The sequence below is a fragment of the Thalassophryne amazonica genome, chromosome 4 (genome assembly GCF_902500255.1).
Source record: "Thalassophryne amazonica chromosome 4, fThaAma1.1, whole genome shotgun sequence".
In the NCBI taxonomy this organism is placed as follows: Eukaryota; Metazoa; Chordata; class Actinopteri; order Batrachoidiformes; family Batrachoididae; genus Thalassophryne; species Thalassophryne amazonica.
Genome location: NC_047106.1, coordinates 13,958,807 through 13,976,182, shown reverse-complemented (window position 1 = coordinate 13,976,182; position 17,376 = coordinate 13,958,807). Strand labels below are relative to the sequence as shown.

At 41.0% G+C, this 17,376-nt stretch overlaps 1 protein-coding gene across 1 annotated transcript in view; it reads right to left on the bottom strand.

Moving 5' to 3' along the window:
* Nucleotides 1–14,677, bottom strand: part of arhgap32a (Rho GTPase activating protein 32a) — a 109,149-nt gene extending 94,472 nt beyond the window's left edge. Inside the window, exon 1 of the mRNA XM_034169133.1 lies at nucleotides 14,536–14,677. The gene's annotated coding sequence lies outside the window, so the exon portion shown is untranslated. The remainder of the gene's footprint in view (nucleotides 1–14,535) is intronic.
* Nucleotides 14,678–17,376: the final 2,699 nt, after the last annotated feature.

The following is a 17,376-nucleotide window of genomic DNA, read 5'->3' as shown; positions in this document are numbered from 1 at the left end:
CACACGGGCTCATCATATCTGGGTGTATTTGTGAGTTCTTTGTGCTCGCGTCTGGTTCTGTTTGTGATCTTTGTCCACACAAACAACAAAACATATATTAAACATCTTCTTCACTGCTGCAGTTATGCCACATGCACAAAACCCACAAACCTCAGACATGCTGGTTGTGATGTTCTGAACCACACTTACATCATATGTAACGCCCCCTCACGGTTACAGTGGCAGCACCTCAGCGCCGTCGTGATCCCATCACTCTTCCTCTCAGATTAAATATTTTGACTACGTGGTCCAAACAGAGCAGGTCCTTCAGTGCTGCGTTCACTCCGTGATAAAAACGGTGCGTGGTATGGTGCACAGTGCCACGGCCAACCTTGCTGATTGTACCAGATGAGACAAACGCGGGAACACGTTGTACTTCCCGCTGCAGAGGAGGCTCTCTGCTACACGAGCAATCGGCTTCTGTTTCCGCCTGAAGAAAGACAAGTTGAAGATGTGAGAACCCTCAGTGTCACACCTGAAAAGTGGACAATTCTGGAAGTGTCCCAAATAACCACAGCTATAAAAAAAGACAGGTTCAAGTTGACACACACATACATATAAAAAGTAAGAAGTGTGTCATATTGATATTGTGCTGAGTGGGTCACTGTACACAGCGGTAAGAAAAGGCCTCAAACACTAAGGGCCCTATCTTGAAAATCTGTGTAACTGGTGCACTGTTGAAAGCACATATCATAATTCCATTTGGGGTGCGTCCAATTTTGCTTTGCTCTTTGCATAAACCTTCACTCTCATATATACATCTTAGAAGGGCACACTTTGGAACCTTGTCCATACCTTGGGAAGAGGATCCAGCAGGGTAATCGTGATGAATCTGGATTTCCTGTCCATGCGTCGTTGTCTTCTTTTAGCTGTGGCAGGATTATCAAGGTGCTTAAAAATTTCATCACGAACTTTGACAAATTTTGGTAGTCCCTTGAATATCCTGTGGGCCAGTAGCTTTGAGAAGTTACTGCCCCACCAAAGTTTTACTGGCCCAGGTGTACGTACGCAACATGGACTACAACTGCCAACATTTTTTAATTTTAATGCAATTTTGTGCATTCTGTCTAAGGCTGAAATAAATGAACACACAAAATTGCCATTAGTTTACAACTTTTTTCCATTTCAGTTTTTGTTTATTTTAACATTTTTATGTTCAAACAAACTTACTTTGTACATAACTTTTTGTGTTACTTATTTACATGTTATTCATTGTCGAATATACCTGTGCAGAATTACATTAAAAGTGTTAAATTGTTACTATTTAACCTGTTATTTTTGTTTCAAATTTTCATGATTTTTTTTTAAGTTGGAAGTGACCTTGGCATGCAATTACTAATTTAAGTTATTTTACATTTTACTTACCATTTAAGCGTTATGAATGATTATTTTTAAGTTGGAACTGACCTTTTTACTGGCTGTTGTCCGGTTTTGGGTTGTAATTTAAACATATTAGAGTTTCATTCATTCAAAGTGTTCTGTTCGGTTTACGTCTTCATTTCCTGCAGCTTCCCACACCCAGAATTTAAAGATGCTCACGAAGATTGTGGAAGATCGGTAATAGAAAAGGTGGAATACACGCTCCACTACTACGTCTTCTTTCGAGTGTATTGGCAGTGTGCAAACAAACACAGCACATTACCGCCACCAACTGTCTGGGTGTGGCGCATTAATGGATTCTGATGCATACTATATTACAACCCCTGGCAATAATTATGGAATCACCAGCCTCGGAGGATGTTCGTTCAGTTATTTAATTTTGTAGAAAAAAGCAGATCACAGACATGACACAAAACTAAAGTCATTTCAAATGGCAACTTTCTGGCTTTAAGAAACACTATAATAAATCAGGAAAAATAAGTGTGGCAGTCAATAACGGTTACTTTTTTAGACCAAGCAGAGGGAAAAAAAATATGGACTCACTCAATTCTGAGGAATAAATTATGGAATCACCCTGTAAATTTTCATCCCCAAAACTAACACCTGCATCAAATCAGATCTGCTCGTTAGTCTGCATCTAAAAAGGAGTGATCACACCTTGGAGAGCTGTTGCACCAAGTGGACTGACATGAATCATGGCTCCAACATGAGAGATGTCAATTGAAACAAAGGAGAGGATTATCAAACTCTTAAAAGAGGGTAAATCATCACGCAATGTTGCAAATGATGTTGGTTGTTCACAGTCAGCTGTGTCTAAACTCTGGACCAAATACAAACAACATGGGAAGGTTGTTAAAGGCAAACATACTGGTAGACCAAGGAAGACATCAAAGCGTCAAGACAGAAAACATAAAGCAATATGTCTCAAAAAATCAAAAATGCACAACAAAACAAATGAGGAACGAATGGGAGGAAACTGGAGTCAACGTCTGTGACCGAACTGTAAGAGACCACCTAAAGGAAATGGGATTTACATACAGAAAAGCTAAACGAAAGCCATCATTAACACCTAAACAGAAAAAAACAAGGTTACAATGGGCTAAGGAAAAGCAATCGTGGACTGCGGATGACTGGATGAAAGTCATATTCAGTGATGAATCTCGAATCTGCATTGGGCAAGGTGATGATGCTGGAACTTTTGTTTGGTGCCGTTCCAATGAGATTTATAAAGATGACTGCCTGAAGAGAACATGTAAATTTCCACAGTCATTGATGATATGGGGCTGCATGTCAGGTAAAGGCACTGGGGAGATGGCTGTCATTACATCATCAATAAAGTTTACGTTGATATTTTGGACACTTTTCTTATCCCATCAATTGAAAGGATGTTTGGGGATGATGAAATCATTTTTCAAGATGATAATGCATCTTGCCATAGAGCAAAAACTGTGAAAACATTCCTTGCAAAAAGACACATAGGGTCAATGTCATGGCCTGCAAATAGTCCGGATCTTAATCCAATTGAAAATCTTTGGTTGAAGAAAATGGTCCATGACAAGGCTCCAACCTGCAAAGCTGATCTGGCAACAGCAATCAGAGAAAGTTGGAGCCAGATTGATGAAGAGTACTGTTTGTCACTCAAGTCCATGCCTCAGAGACTGCAAGCTACTAGTGATGTGTTGGAGCCTTCTTTTGTTTTTCATGATTCCATAATTTTTTCCTCAGATTTGAGTGATTCCATATTTTTTCCCTCTGCTTGGTCTAAAAAAGTAACCGTTACTGACTGCCACAATTTTTTTTTCCTGATTTCTTATAGTATTTCTTAAAGACAGAAAGTTGCTGTTTGAAATGACTTTAGTTTTGTGTCATGTCTGTGATCTGCTTTTTTCTACAAAATTAAACAACTGAATGAACATCCTCCGAGGCCGGTGATTCCATAATTTTTGCCAGGGGTTGTAATAGGGATTGTGTTAGATGAGGTAGGGGAGAAATTGAACACTGAACTATATTCTCTTGAATAACCCTGTTTAATGCGCGCTCCACACATGGACGACATGCATTTCTTTGACCTGAAATCCTGTTTCCTCAGCAGAGTGTGAACAAGACTTTGCGGGAGTGTGGTGCAAGACAAAAATGAACTCGGAAATGAGGGATTTTCTATAACTGCCAGATGACAAAAATCTAATAAGATAAATTCATCAGCTGTTTAAAACATTCAAAATTGTTTGACTTATTTGCACAAAAATTAAATGTTTGAGCATAATAATAAGCAACTCTGAATAAGTGTTCTATAACACTACAGCCTACAACAGAATATGGTAACACTAGTTGGAACACTTATTCGCCTTTTTTGAGTTTCCAATGATTTGTAGGAGTTTGAAATGAAAAATAGTAAATTTTGTGCAGTTTAAATATAGTGTTTAGGCATTTTGGATGTGTTCTTGTCAGCTTAACGGAACACCCCACGACAGCACCCCCAATCCAAATCCTCTTCCCACATATACAAATATAATAATTTGTTTCTTTTACCTTAAAACATTCACCACAGATTATTTTCTACATAATTAGCATTAATTATGTACAGTGATGTAATTATGAATCGCAATATGTACTGAATCGTGGCGCGAGTGTATCGTTACATCCCTATGGAAATAATTTGAGGAAGTGAAACTGTGAGTTTTATTGCACCACATTTGTCTCGTTCAAGTCACACCACACCCAGGATGACCTTTGTGGATATTTATACAAATTTCCTCATGAATAAATTAAGAGGAAAAAAAAAACATCATCAATCATCAACAATTAGACCGTCACGTGGTGATAAGATGGTTAAACGTTCACTTCAAAAGGGGAGGAAAGTGGTTTAAAAATGTACAGAAGGAAAAAACTATTATCCAACAGCAAGGGCATGTTAGCGTGCAGCCCAAACGTAAATGGACCACATTTATATATTATACATAAAAGGCCAAAGATTAAAATCTTTCATGTTGAAAGGATTAACATTGTGGTCTCCATCTCATATGACATGATTAATTAATCTGGGGGGGGGTTACCTCACCTCGCTAACGTCGATGAACCTGCACTAAATGATGTGGATCTGGCGGGCAGGTCATGTGGGTGCAGAGAACGACGGCATCCTCCCCTCACATTTAAAGAGTCCTAGTTGTGAAGTCGAGAGACTGAATCAGAGCAGAATGCCATCGCCCTGGAATCTGATGGCCTACATGGTGAGACACTGGAGAAAATTAGGGCAGCCTACACAATCCTGCCCACCATTTATAAGGCCGGCGTAAGCAAATACGCTGACCTGATGGATGTTTTCTCGCATATTGGAGCAGCAACCATACAGCAACTCTGCTGAAATGACTTAAAGCCACTTTAACGCACACATTAGAAGGACAACCGCAGAGAAGGAGAAAGTTTCTTCACTACGTCAAATTTGACAGCCCAGACTCCACCCAGGTTCAGATACTCAACTTCACACTCTGATCCACTGACTGAATTTCTTTGAAAATGACCCCAATGTTCACCCTTACAAGTAAAAGGTTTTATAAACTATTCAGGACTAGCTGGACTGTGTCCTTAAACAAAACCCAGCCAAGACTCTGGTCAAGAATATGAAGCTAAGAGCTGCTGGAAATGACTGGATGTTCCTTCTAGGTTCAGTAGTGGGTTACCGGCTTGATTAAAGGAGTTTAATCAACTGGTTTGTCACAATTTAAGAATTCCCTCAGACTGGCCAAACCACACCTATGGTTATTAACTTTGGATGTTAACCAAAATTGTCTACACATTATGTCCACAGTTGCTTGGGGTTAATTGGAGCAAAGAGGAGTTCAGTGGCTTGAGAAGGCTGTTCAATGCTTTTATGGGCTGAGTTTTGGAGACCAACAGCTGTGGGGCCAGTGTTGGCAACTTCGCAGACAATGCTATGGTCTTCACCGAATCAGTAGATGCCCCGAGTGCAGCACTTGAGAAACTGAGTGAGGAGTCAGACAGCGTGGGTTTGTGATTGTCCTCAAACAAGAAGATCCAAGTATCCAATGAGTTTGTGGAACTGTCCATTAGAGAAACGTGCATACGTCGACAAAGACGTTCATGTGTCTGGGTCCTTTGTCCTAGAGATTGATAAATACAGAGAGCAGCTGTTTAGCTCATTCAGGTATCTGTTAGCTTTTGATTGGCTAAGTGATGTACCTCAGTGAGATAAACAGCTGGTGGCAGAACAGGGAGAGATGGAAAATGTGTAGGTTTGAAAGGTCCAAGCACCAGGGTTTGGAACCAGTGGTTAAGAGGTTAAAGCAGTGGGCTGTAGCCCAGAACCTCCTTGGTTCAAATCCTTAGACCAAGAAAAATTCCGAAGGGACATTGGGCAAGGTCTTTGATCCCCCAAGGCGATCTTATGGAGTCACAAGTTCCTACATAAATGTGCATGATGATGCTGATACCCCTGTAGGAAAACAGTGGCCCAAGTCTTTAGGGTCTTGGGCTTCCTGTCTTACTGCATTTTTGTGAGACCTGGATGATAACCAGTGACTGAAAGCAATGACTAGAAACTGTTGGTACTAGAACTTGTAGTAGGATTCGCAGGCACCACTTGAGTGACTCAGCATCAAACAAATGGTGACAGACGAGGTGTACCAGTTCCATTTTAAGGGACCATCAATTAGAACATTTTGGCCATGTGGCGCACTTCGCTGTGTCCTCCAGCCTGCAGGTGCCTCAGTATTAAGGAGTCCAGTAAGTGAAACAATCCGAGACCAGTGGTGGGGACACTTCCGCTAATCTGATAACAGATAATTATCGAAGATAATGTTTTCATTTTCGGATTATCTTTTCAGATAAATTTAAAAACCATCATCGGACTAATTATCTTCCGATGAATTACCGTCCGATAACTTTTAGACCGATAACGTACTAAACTAAGCTCAACAGTGAAAAACATTTTTAAAACTGTTAAAGCTGTTGAGACCTATCTGTTAAAAGTTTCCTAAGAGGCATGTTGTTCTACCCTCTGCAAACAGAAACCACTCTATCATCTGTAAGCAAAGGAAAACTGGTGACCAAAAAAAAAAGTTGTTTCCTTTAACACCATACTAATATAATCACAATGTCACCAAGTCATCCAGAGGCATACATGTTTAACTTATGGTTCAAATTTTAACCACTCATTTTAGACAAGATATTTAAAATTATTGTCATGTCTGAAGTTTATAAAGTGAAAATATCAGATATATGTTTTCGTTTTAAAGTAATGTTCTAATTTTTAAGGTTTTGTGAGCACATGCTGTGCCAGGCAGCAATGCATTATGGGTAGCATAAAGTAACCCCTACGTTCACGACAGGACAAATGCATTTCAGACACTCTGTTCAGGGTCCACAGATAACAGCATTAAACTCTAGTGCCTAAAACTCTCGTGAATATATTCTCTGGGTTTATAGACGTTAGTGTATCTGCGTTTGTTAAATTCCACGCATCTTAAATGTAGCAGACGGATTATCTGGAATTTTGTTTGACATTTTTTCAAGGCCGCTACTGCCATCTACTGGCCAGGAGTGTTCATGGCAGTATTAAACATCTGGGTACATGGCTGCTCTCAAAGTGTTGGTATTGTCCATTGTCCAGGCACTTTTTGTGTGCATATATTTTTTAACTTTGTATTCTAAAACTACGGTTAGAAGTAATTCCAACTCCTTATCGGTCCACACGAACGAGGTTGGCGCCATGTTTTTAGTTTTTTTCGAAGTGACGACAAGAGAATAAGGCTCCTGATTGGATAGAATTTTAATCAGTACCGCCATCCAAATGTTTGGCAGACTAATTACAACACATTTATACGGTTCGATGTGGATGGATTTTTTTTTAAATGACGTAGTGTGGATGAAGTTTTTTCCCCAAACTGAAAGGGTAAGATATTCGGTTTTACAAATACCCGACAACGTGTGTACATGGCCTTATGTCTGTGAAAGGCACTATATAAATAAATTTACTTACTTACTTACTAATATTGAGTGCACGTTTTACAACATCATAAAAGTTTTAAAACATGCAATTGCGATGGGCTCCGTAAAAATGCCTGTTTTTACAAATAAAAATGGAATATTTTACAAAAGCACATTTATCTTTAAACCAACACACGACACACGTCACATTAACGTGTTGGTTTACATAATAGATTACTGAACCAATCACTGTTTAGCACTTTTACCCAGAATGCTTTGCGGTCTGTGTTTGTTACAAAACCTCAGAATTAGTGCCTTATTCAACATTAAAAGATATATGTTATATTTTAACTTTGTACAAATGACAGAATTGACATTAATGGAGTTATTCTATCAGTATTTTCAAAAAACCATAAGTTAGTATGACTTTATTTTTCAAGACCTCTGCCTGACCGGAGTGTTGAAATTGATAGAGAGCTGTCCTTATGGCTGCTCTTAGTGTGTCTCTGTGGTGCGAGCGCTGTTGTAAACAAGAGCTTCCAGCAGGGGCAGAATATTGAAAGAAAAATGATTATGATTAGTAAAGAGTTGATTTCATGGGTACTCTCAGGATTTGTCTGTACTGCTTCCTGCAGGGAGCAGAATGGTCAAACATTCTTGCTTATTCTTTAGGTCTTTTAGCGCTTTTGATGCTTTCAAAAGCAATCGTGTTAAAAAACAATTTCAGCTCTTTAGTAACTGCAAATGTCCCATAGACAACACCGGAATTTATTGGTTATCGATTATCTGTAACTTCCAATACATTTTTGGGTGGTTTATCGGTTTATCTTTATCAAAGATAACTTTTCAGTTATCTGATTATCTGTTATCGAAGTTCATTTTTTGGTTATCTGTGCCCACCACTGTCCGAGACTATGGCCAAACATCTGGACGGAGCTGCATCTGGACTACTTTGCAGACCCTGCTCTCATCACCAACAAAACCAATGCAAGTATATCAGTGCAAGCCAGAAATAATGCTTTCGCCAAGTTTTGTGATGATTAGTTGTTTCGTTTTTATGTCATCCTGCTAAAAAAAAACATACAAACAGATGGCGGCGGCGGGGGGGGGGGGTCCAGACTGCGGCCTCCTCAGAATGATGTGTGAACCAGACGAAGCAGGTCATTGAGGCAAAGTTGGCTTCATGCTGTCATTCTGGGCTCTGGAACACAGTCAATATAAGCAAAAGATGCGGTGGAGGAGGCCTGCGGTTGTTATGGCAACCTCTCCCGTCCATTGTGCCATGATGCTGCTCCAGACTGAGGATGAGGCAGCAAGCAGAGACACAATAAAGTCTTGGCACAACCTTTGACCAGAAACTTCCACTCACACCCCCCCCCCCCCCCCCCCACCCCATCCTCCAAACAGCCTCAGCCTCAAACTTTTCCATCTAAACAACGCAGACACTTCTCACCTCAGCCATCTTTGTTTTATTTTCAGCACTTTTTGTTGTATGTGTGTGAGGAGGATGTGTGTGTGTGTGGGTGATCGTCTGAAATCGCCCACAGTGAGATCAACTTTATGTAATGTTTTTCAGCATCAGTGCACACACAGTCGGAGGAACTTGTCCTTCTCCCAAAAAATTGAAATGTGAAAATGTGGCACTGGATGTTTCTTCAACTGAACCACACTTTTATCTTGGTGTCACACTCAGGAGACATAAAAAAAAAAAAAAACACCACAAGCGCATACGGGACATGGCGCCCTGGGCAGGCACTGATAAGCTTACCATTAACAAGTGATGCCTTTCTGCAGAAAGCTTTTACAAAGTACAGTTCAGCGATTTTGACCTTTGACCCCTAAATCAAAAGGCCTCTTGGGGTCACCATGTCTAACATATGTATCATGTTTGGTGACAATCGGGCAATCAAGAAACAAGTTATTGTGCTCCCAAGATTTTCACAACGTATGTTCCAGTGACCTTGAGCTTTGACCTTTTGGTCCCCCATTAATAGGCGTCTTGGGAGCACTATGCACAATATATGTCCCAAGTTTGATGACAATCAAGCCAGTAGAACTGAAGTAGGGGTGGTGGCCAAATGGTTAATGCAGTTGGTTTCAGTGCGGAAGGTTCCCGGTTCGAATCCCACCCCACCACATTTCTCCATATAATGTGGAGTTGCATCAGGAAGGGCATCCAGGGTAAAATTTGTGCCAATTCAACATGCAGATCCACCTTGGATTTGCTGTGGCAACCCCGAGTACAAAACAAGGGAGCAGCCGAAGGGACTTACTTACTAGGCCAGTAGAACTGAAGTAATGTCAGTCTCAAGTGAAAGGTGCATGAGCATTACTGATGCTGCATTCATGTCTGTAGGAAAAAACCGTCATAGCAGTCGTATGGTAGAATTCCTGCCATCTGCAGTGGCACACCATAGGTGGTGAAGTGGGGCACCGTCATTTTTTTATGCTAATGACATGGACAACAATTTACTTAATTGAAAGTAGGGCTGCACAATATGACCTAAAATTCATATCGCGGTATAAATTGAATCCCTTCACGGTAACGGTATATATCGCGATATAAACCTAAGTGTAAAAATTATAAGGTTTCTGAATGGGCCCCTCAGCAAAGGTAAACTGATCAAACTAAAGAAATAAAAATGACAACAAAAAACAGATATGTCATTTTGAAACATTTATTGTGCAGATCTCAAAACTACTGGTACAATTCTACATCTAATATGCAAGCCTAGATTTGATGTTTTGGTGAAAGAATTAAATACATTTATGGTCAGCAGCTGAAGTTTCACCTCTTGAACACTAGATGGCACACCCGCTCTGAATACATGAAGTGCTTTCAGGACGGTCACTTCCTCATTTACAAAACTCAACACGAAACCACTAAAACATTTCATAAAAAATAAAAATAAAAAAAACTTAATTTAGTCATGTTTGAAGTCAGTCTGAGTAAATTGACGTTACTTGGCTAATTTTGTCTTTCTGCTCAGATTAAATAGAAATCATTGCGTTATTAAATGTGCCGCTTTCTCAAATGTTTGATTCAGGTCACAACGGAGCCTCCGGCTCCCCCCAGTGTGTCGGCTGAAATAAATAAACAACGGCTTTGCAAATATCTGCAACAGAACAGGCGTCTCACAAACTTACATGAACAGTAGTGAGAGTCAGTCAGCTCAGAACACCCCTCTCCGCCGCAGCAAACTTGTTCACACACACACAGTCACTCCACAGAGTTTTCCTGGACCGAAAAAGTCCACGGCCGTTATCGCGATTAGTCGGTGCAGTCCAAATCTCTACCATCGGCCAAAATTATACCGTGTATCCTAAACCACGCAGGCCTAATTGAAAGATACAACAGTTTTAGCATTTTACACAGCATTCTATTAAATCAGGAAGTTCTGACACTGATGGCAGCATAAAAAGCTACATTTTTCTGAGTTTATAGATGAATTCCTCTCTACTACAATACAAATTATTCACATTTATGTGATTAAAAATGGGTGACCCTTCTATCGCTGTCCACCTTTCCTCATCTACTAATATAAGCAACAGGTTGTACGTCATAGTGTCCCACAGCAGCCTGCACTCAAGGTTCTTGAAATGGAGCAATATCTCCACCTGGCAGTTAACATTAATGCAGGTACAAAAAAAATTCGCCAAGAATTAATTATAAGACAACATCTGGTTTGTCCTTTTTGCTGCAGTAAATGGGAACAACTGAAAATTTTTAACTTTTGCCGCTTTCACAGCCAGAAGGCCTGGAATTTCTAGCAACCTCTGCTTACAGCCAGCATGTCAATGTAACATGAAAGAGTGAATGAATGAATGAATGACTCCTCGCATATAGTGACATCTGGCCCACTGTCACTGCTGTGGGAAAAAAATGTATTCATACCTGATGAGGGCGCTTTGAGATACCCAACACCCTAAAACATCAAATTTAAAGGCGCAGTGTTACGTTCTCAAATGGAATCATCTCTGGTGAAAAATAGCTTACGAGGTAATGGAGCGCAGCCAAAAATGTCTCAAATCTACATGTCACATGTCACTTCAACAAAAAGTAACATTTTACCACAACACCTATAGATGGCGGCTCCAAATACCAGCCAATTTTTTTTTTTACAATTTTGCGGAACTCTTTCCATCACAGATTGACATCAGTTGAAACGAGGTTGGGCGATCATTGAGATATTCCAACTTCAATAGCTTATTTTTTTTAAGAAGTCCAAACTTGGTCCTCAAACAATAACCCCTCCCGGAGGACCCCGACTGGAAATAAGCATCCTTTTTTTGGAAACATTACTGTGTTAATCACTGGTAGTTGATTTCATATACACGAGGTCTATTAGATAATAAACCGACCCTTTTATTTTTTTTTTAACTATATGAATTTGAATGACGTGCGATTACACCAATCATGCTTGAACCCTCGTGCGCATGCGTGAGTTTTTTCACGCGTGTCGGTGACGTCATTTCCCTGTGGGCAGGCCTTGAGTAAGATGTGGTCCTGCCCTCTCGGCTGAATTCCTTTGTTTCACACGCTGCTCGAGACGGCGCGCGTTGCTAAATCAAACTTTTTTCTGGACCTGTGAGGAATATCCGAGTGGACACTATTCGAGAAATTAAGCTGGTTTTCGATGAAAAGTTTAACGGCTGATGAGAGATTATGGGGTGTTTCTGTCGGTGTAAGGACTTCCCACGCAGCGGGACGTCGTGCAGCGCTTCCAGGCGCCGTCGTCGGCCTGTTTCGACCTGAAAACATCCTAATTTAAGGCTTAATTCACCCAGGATGTCGTGAGAGAACAGAGAAGATTCAGAAGAGGCCGGCATGAGGACTTTATGCGGACATTCCACTGTTTAAGGACATTTTTTAATGAAAGACGTGCGCGCAAATTCGCCGAGTCATTTCCGTGACGACTCGGCAAATCTGTGTGCGCCAAGACAGGAAAAACACCTCCGTGTTGAAAACCATTTGTAAAATTCAGGCGGCTTTTGATGGCTTTCAACAAGTGAGTAACTGAGAAATTGTTTAACAGCTTGGGCATGTTCCAACTTGCCCGTTAAGGTTTCCAACGGAGGTGTTTTTCCTGTCACGACCCCCCGCGGTCGGGTCCAGCCCGACATGCGACTCTGCCCGCACGTTCTTTCATTACAAAATGTCCGTTAACAATGGAATGTCCGAATAAACTCCTCATGCCGACTTCTTCTGAAAGTTCTCTGTTCTCTGACGACTTACTGGGTCAACAGAGCCTGAAATGTGGAAGTTTTCAACTTGAAACGGCGAGACGCTGCCGCCTCGAAGCACAGATCGCCGTCAGGCGCCGTGGGCCGTCCTTACAGCGACACTACCAGACCAAAATCTCTCATCTACCGTTAAAATTTTTACCGAAAACCAGCTGAATTTATCGAATGGTGTCCACTAAGTTGTGCCTTACAGTTTTGAAAAAAATTTGATCAAACAAAGCAGCAGTCTCTGAGCCATTCCTAAACAATGAATAAATCGACGAGAGGGTGGGCCACTCCTCACTCAAAGACTGCCCACAGGCGAATGACGTAACCGACAGGCGTGAAAAAACTCTCACATGCCCACGAGGGTTCAAGCATGTCTGATGTAATCACACGTGATTCAAATCCATATGGTTTTTGAAAAAAATAATAAGGTCGGATACTTTTCTAACAGACCTTGTATATGTGTTTATTGCCAAAATATAAATCATGTGAACAAGAAACAAATTCATTCATTCAGTTATTTTTTTAAAACGCCTCAACTAAAAATAACATTGTGTAAAACTTTCAAATAAGTAAATCATTTATTTGGCAAAATTGAATGCACACAATGATATACACATTCAAAAAAATAATGCTAAAATACCCTCAGCCATATAAGCATTGTCTTTTTATTTGGCATCCCAGTGCAAACTACACGCGCGCGCACACACACACACACACACACACACACACACTTATTGTTATTTAGCCTACATTAATTATTAAGATCCTATTGTCTTACTAACAATTTGTACATGTCAATAAAGTCCCTCTATCAATCAATCACAAACGATATTTACGTTTGAGCTTTTGACAAAGAGCGGAAGTTAGCGTGCACACTGACCTTTGTGAAATGACATTTAAATCACTCTAGAGGTCTTATCAGGTTAAAAAACAGCATTTTCAGTTTTAGAAGTGTTTATTTCTTGCTAGCTTTTACATAATATATGCCAAACAGGTTATATTTCCACAAAAATGAAACAGTTTGCAGCTAGCTATCAGTCTGTGACGTCACCAGGCTAACGTCCGCTAAATGTCTTGTAAATCACTTCAGAGGTTACAAAAACACCATTTTCAGTTTTAGAAGTGTTTATTTCTCGCCAGCCTTTACAGAATGTATGAGAATATGTTATATAAACACATAAATGAAGTGTTTTTAGAGAGACCTGCCACTGACATCACGGTGCTGCTCTACTCTGATTGGCTGTCACCTCCGCCACTCAATACAAAAAAAATGGAACAGACTGAAACAGAACGTGACTTTTCAACCTCTTAAAATAGGTGAAGGTTAACCATCTTTGAACTTGTCCAAGGTCTATGTCCCAAGAATGTTCCCTGTAAATTTGAAGACTGTGGCATTAATAGGACTGGACTTATGCTGAGCACAGACAGATGGACAGACAGATGTAAAGTCTTTGCAACACCTGATGGCCATATTACGGAAGACAAGAAAAAAAGCACACTTATTTCCATTGCAGTCCAAAAAAAACAAATAAAAGCCAACAAATAAAACAAACACAAATAAACAACTGAACCCATATTTAAAAAAGTTAACAGTGATGGCAGCCATAATAACACCAAAGAAATGTTTCCTGCTGCAGCAACTGGTGTGACGGATTTTTACTCTACAAGTGAACGCAGCACGAGTGCTCCTCTAGTTTGTTCTGCGGCGACAGACTCGGATGTTTCGTTTTGTATTTTTTGTTTTGTTTGTTTGTTTTTCTGAATCGTGTCGCAGTCAACGTGTCTGCGGGAAAAGTTTGGATCAACCTGGACTCTGACCTGTCGGGCCTGCGGACACATCGGACGAGCACACGCGTTCCTTCTTTAACGGCGCTGATTGGTTGGCACACGAACCTCACACCTGAACGTTAAAAAAAGCTCCGGTAAACCGGCGCCGCGTACCTGCGATGTGCGCGCCGCTCCGCTCCGCCGTCTCTTCCTCCGCTCATGTCAGAGGAGAGCCTCACGGTGTGAAGAAGCGGCAGCCCGGCCACGGTCCGGCCGCTGTCCGGCACCTCAGGGACGCGGTGGTTTCCGGAGGGAACGTGCGGCGGCGCGCCGCGGCGAGAACGGATTCATCCCACGCGCGCGGCCGCAGCTGGAGAATCAGCGGGAGCGCGCACCATACAGCGTGCCCGCGCCTCCTCGATTGTGTGTCGGCTGCGGGGGTGTCCAAAATTAAAAATAAATACAGGTTATAAAGCAAAAAAATATGCCGGATAACAGGGGCCAGTCCCGGAGTGTGGAGCCCCCTGTTTGATAGTGAGCCTGCGGAGAGCCGCGCTGCCGGCAGATGGCGCTGTTCGGTAACGCTGGCGCACGAATACATAACCGTGTGGGTGGAAGAGCTAACGTTAACTTCACTGTCAGGATAAAAGATGACAGCATCATAAAATGTTTCTCATGGACCACAATCCAAAACTTAAAGGAGCACTCCTAAATTTAAAAGTTTAAAACAGTATCTTAAACGTTGTTGTCAACTTAGTGAATCTGTGGTGAAATTTATTGAGTTTTTCAGCTTCACTAGCGACTAAAAACCTCGCTCTGCGTGGTGATGTGGGAGTTGCTACAACTTTCTTTGAATAACGTCATGTCTTAACCTGCAGTCTTACCCGTAAACCTTTAATTTAATTTAACACGCTCAATCCTGTTTGTGTAGCTAGCTCACACGTCAGGAAGTTAACGCGCGCACATGTGCTAGTTGTTCAAGTTGACACACTCAAGTTGTCCAGTCCCTTCAGACATAAAGTTGTGGGGATTTGGGGAGGTCTAAACGCAACAGAACCACGGCAATACAAAGCGGAGACAAAGTACAAGTTTTCTGCAAATATTTATTGAAGTTCCAGGTACACACAAGGAGAGGATTGAAAAAGAAGAAAGCAGTACTAGAGTTTTAGTCAATAGGGAAGGTCAAAAAGTTACTACATCTAGCAACAAAGACGACGTGACAACGTGAAGTGGCTGACACTAGCCAAAGAAGAGGATTCATAAAAACCTCTGAAACACTGAAGGCTCACTCCAGCAGTCCAAATTTCCTGTCTTGAACGCAAGTCAACTTATCTCAGCAGAGGGTGACATTGTACTGGTGGATCTTGATGTTTGGTGATGGTCCACTGACAGGACATAGCTCAACTTTAGCTGTCAGAGGGTGGGCGGGCACTTTGGCAGAGCTGATCATCAACTCAGCTTTTGAGACGTCACATGATGTAGCCTATATAAACTCGATGTAATTCTGCAGTTGTATCACTTGATAGTGGTGTGTCGTCGAGACGGATGCTACATATTCCTTCACACTTCTTCATATCGCTAGATATTTCTTCATGCCCATAGGATCCAGAGGAGATGGTGCATCCAGTCAGCCCTCTGACGTTGGCCAGCGGAAACTAACGGAGCAATAACGCCGGACTAGCGGAGGTGACATAGTGGGAACAGAGCAAACTTTTGTCTGTGTTTTAACATTTTCAACAATGTTAAGCGTGTTGAAAATTTTCCCACGACCACTATGAACATCACCATTACTCGACTGACGTCAACTTTAGCTCCTGCAGAGGCTGAGAGTCTGGTGGACCTCGGCGCTGGTGGACTTCAGTAAACTTTTCACTCTCTGCCAGGCTAATTGTCAGAGAGTAAATCGGTCATAAATTGTCACCAACCTTGGTGACAGTGCTTTACACTTTAAAAATTTGAAGGAGTGCCCCTTTAAGTTTTGGAATGTTGGCCATGAGAAACATTTAATAATAATAATGTCATATATATATATATACACACACCATACCTCTTGCTGATTTTTCTGTCACTATTCTGATTGATCTGTTGTAGATTGAAGATCTCTGTCCGGACAGAAAACATGTATAGTTCTCTGTGATCATGTGACTTCTTTAATGAATGTTGGTCATTTCCAAACCTGCAGGTGAAACATGAACAACACCTCAAAGGTCGTTCTGACCAACTTCATCTCTTTCAACTTTTCTTTGTTTCTGTTGAATGACTTTTTTATGTCTCTGTTGAAATAACTGGTCAAATTATTAATCATTGACTATGTAGCCGTTTAAAGACAGCAGCAGGGCTTTTGTCCTCTGTGACCCCAGTTTGACCTCAGGTGTGTGCATGTGTGTGTGTATGTGTGTGCAGAGGACATGCCACTGACTTGCCACATGACTTGTCACTTTAACTCCAGCCTGTCGTGTCCTAGAATTAAAATAACAAAAAATCTTGACCTGATTAAGATCTGCGTCAGTGCCGTCCCCACACGTTGGCCAACACTCACCCCCTGTGTCCAGTATGTAAACTACAGCTTCAGATTAAAACAGATGCAGACCCTCAGCCTCAGTGAGCAATCCCTCCCTTTGAAATGACAGAAGAAAAATAAATAGTCCAACTTTATCATGAGATGTAGATCGTTTAGTGAACTGGTGGATATTATCAGGATTAGAATTATTATATTTATCAATACATGAGCAGATAACCTTTACAGCCCATTAAAGAATTCTAGAATCCAAATCTAGGTCTGCTGGATATTAAAGGACTGAGTTTTGATCACAGCTAATTTCAAAACATATGAAGTGAATTTTCACTTGTTCCACTGGCAGATTTTTTTTTATATTTTTTATTTTTTTGCCAATGAAGGCAAGAAATCTAAGTTTTAAACAAAAACAAAAACCTGCAAACCAAACAAGTGCAGTTTCATTTAAAATTTCTTGAAATTGACAGAGAAAACGTTATTACTGAGGATTCATATCCTGA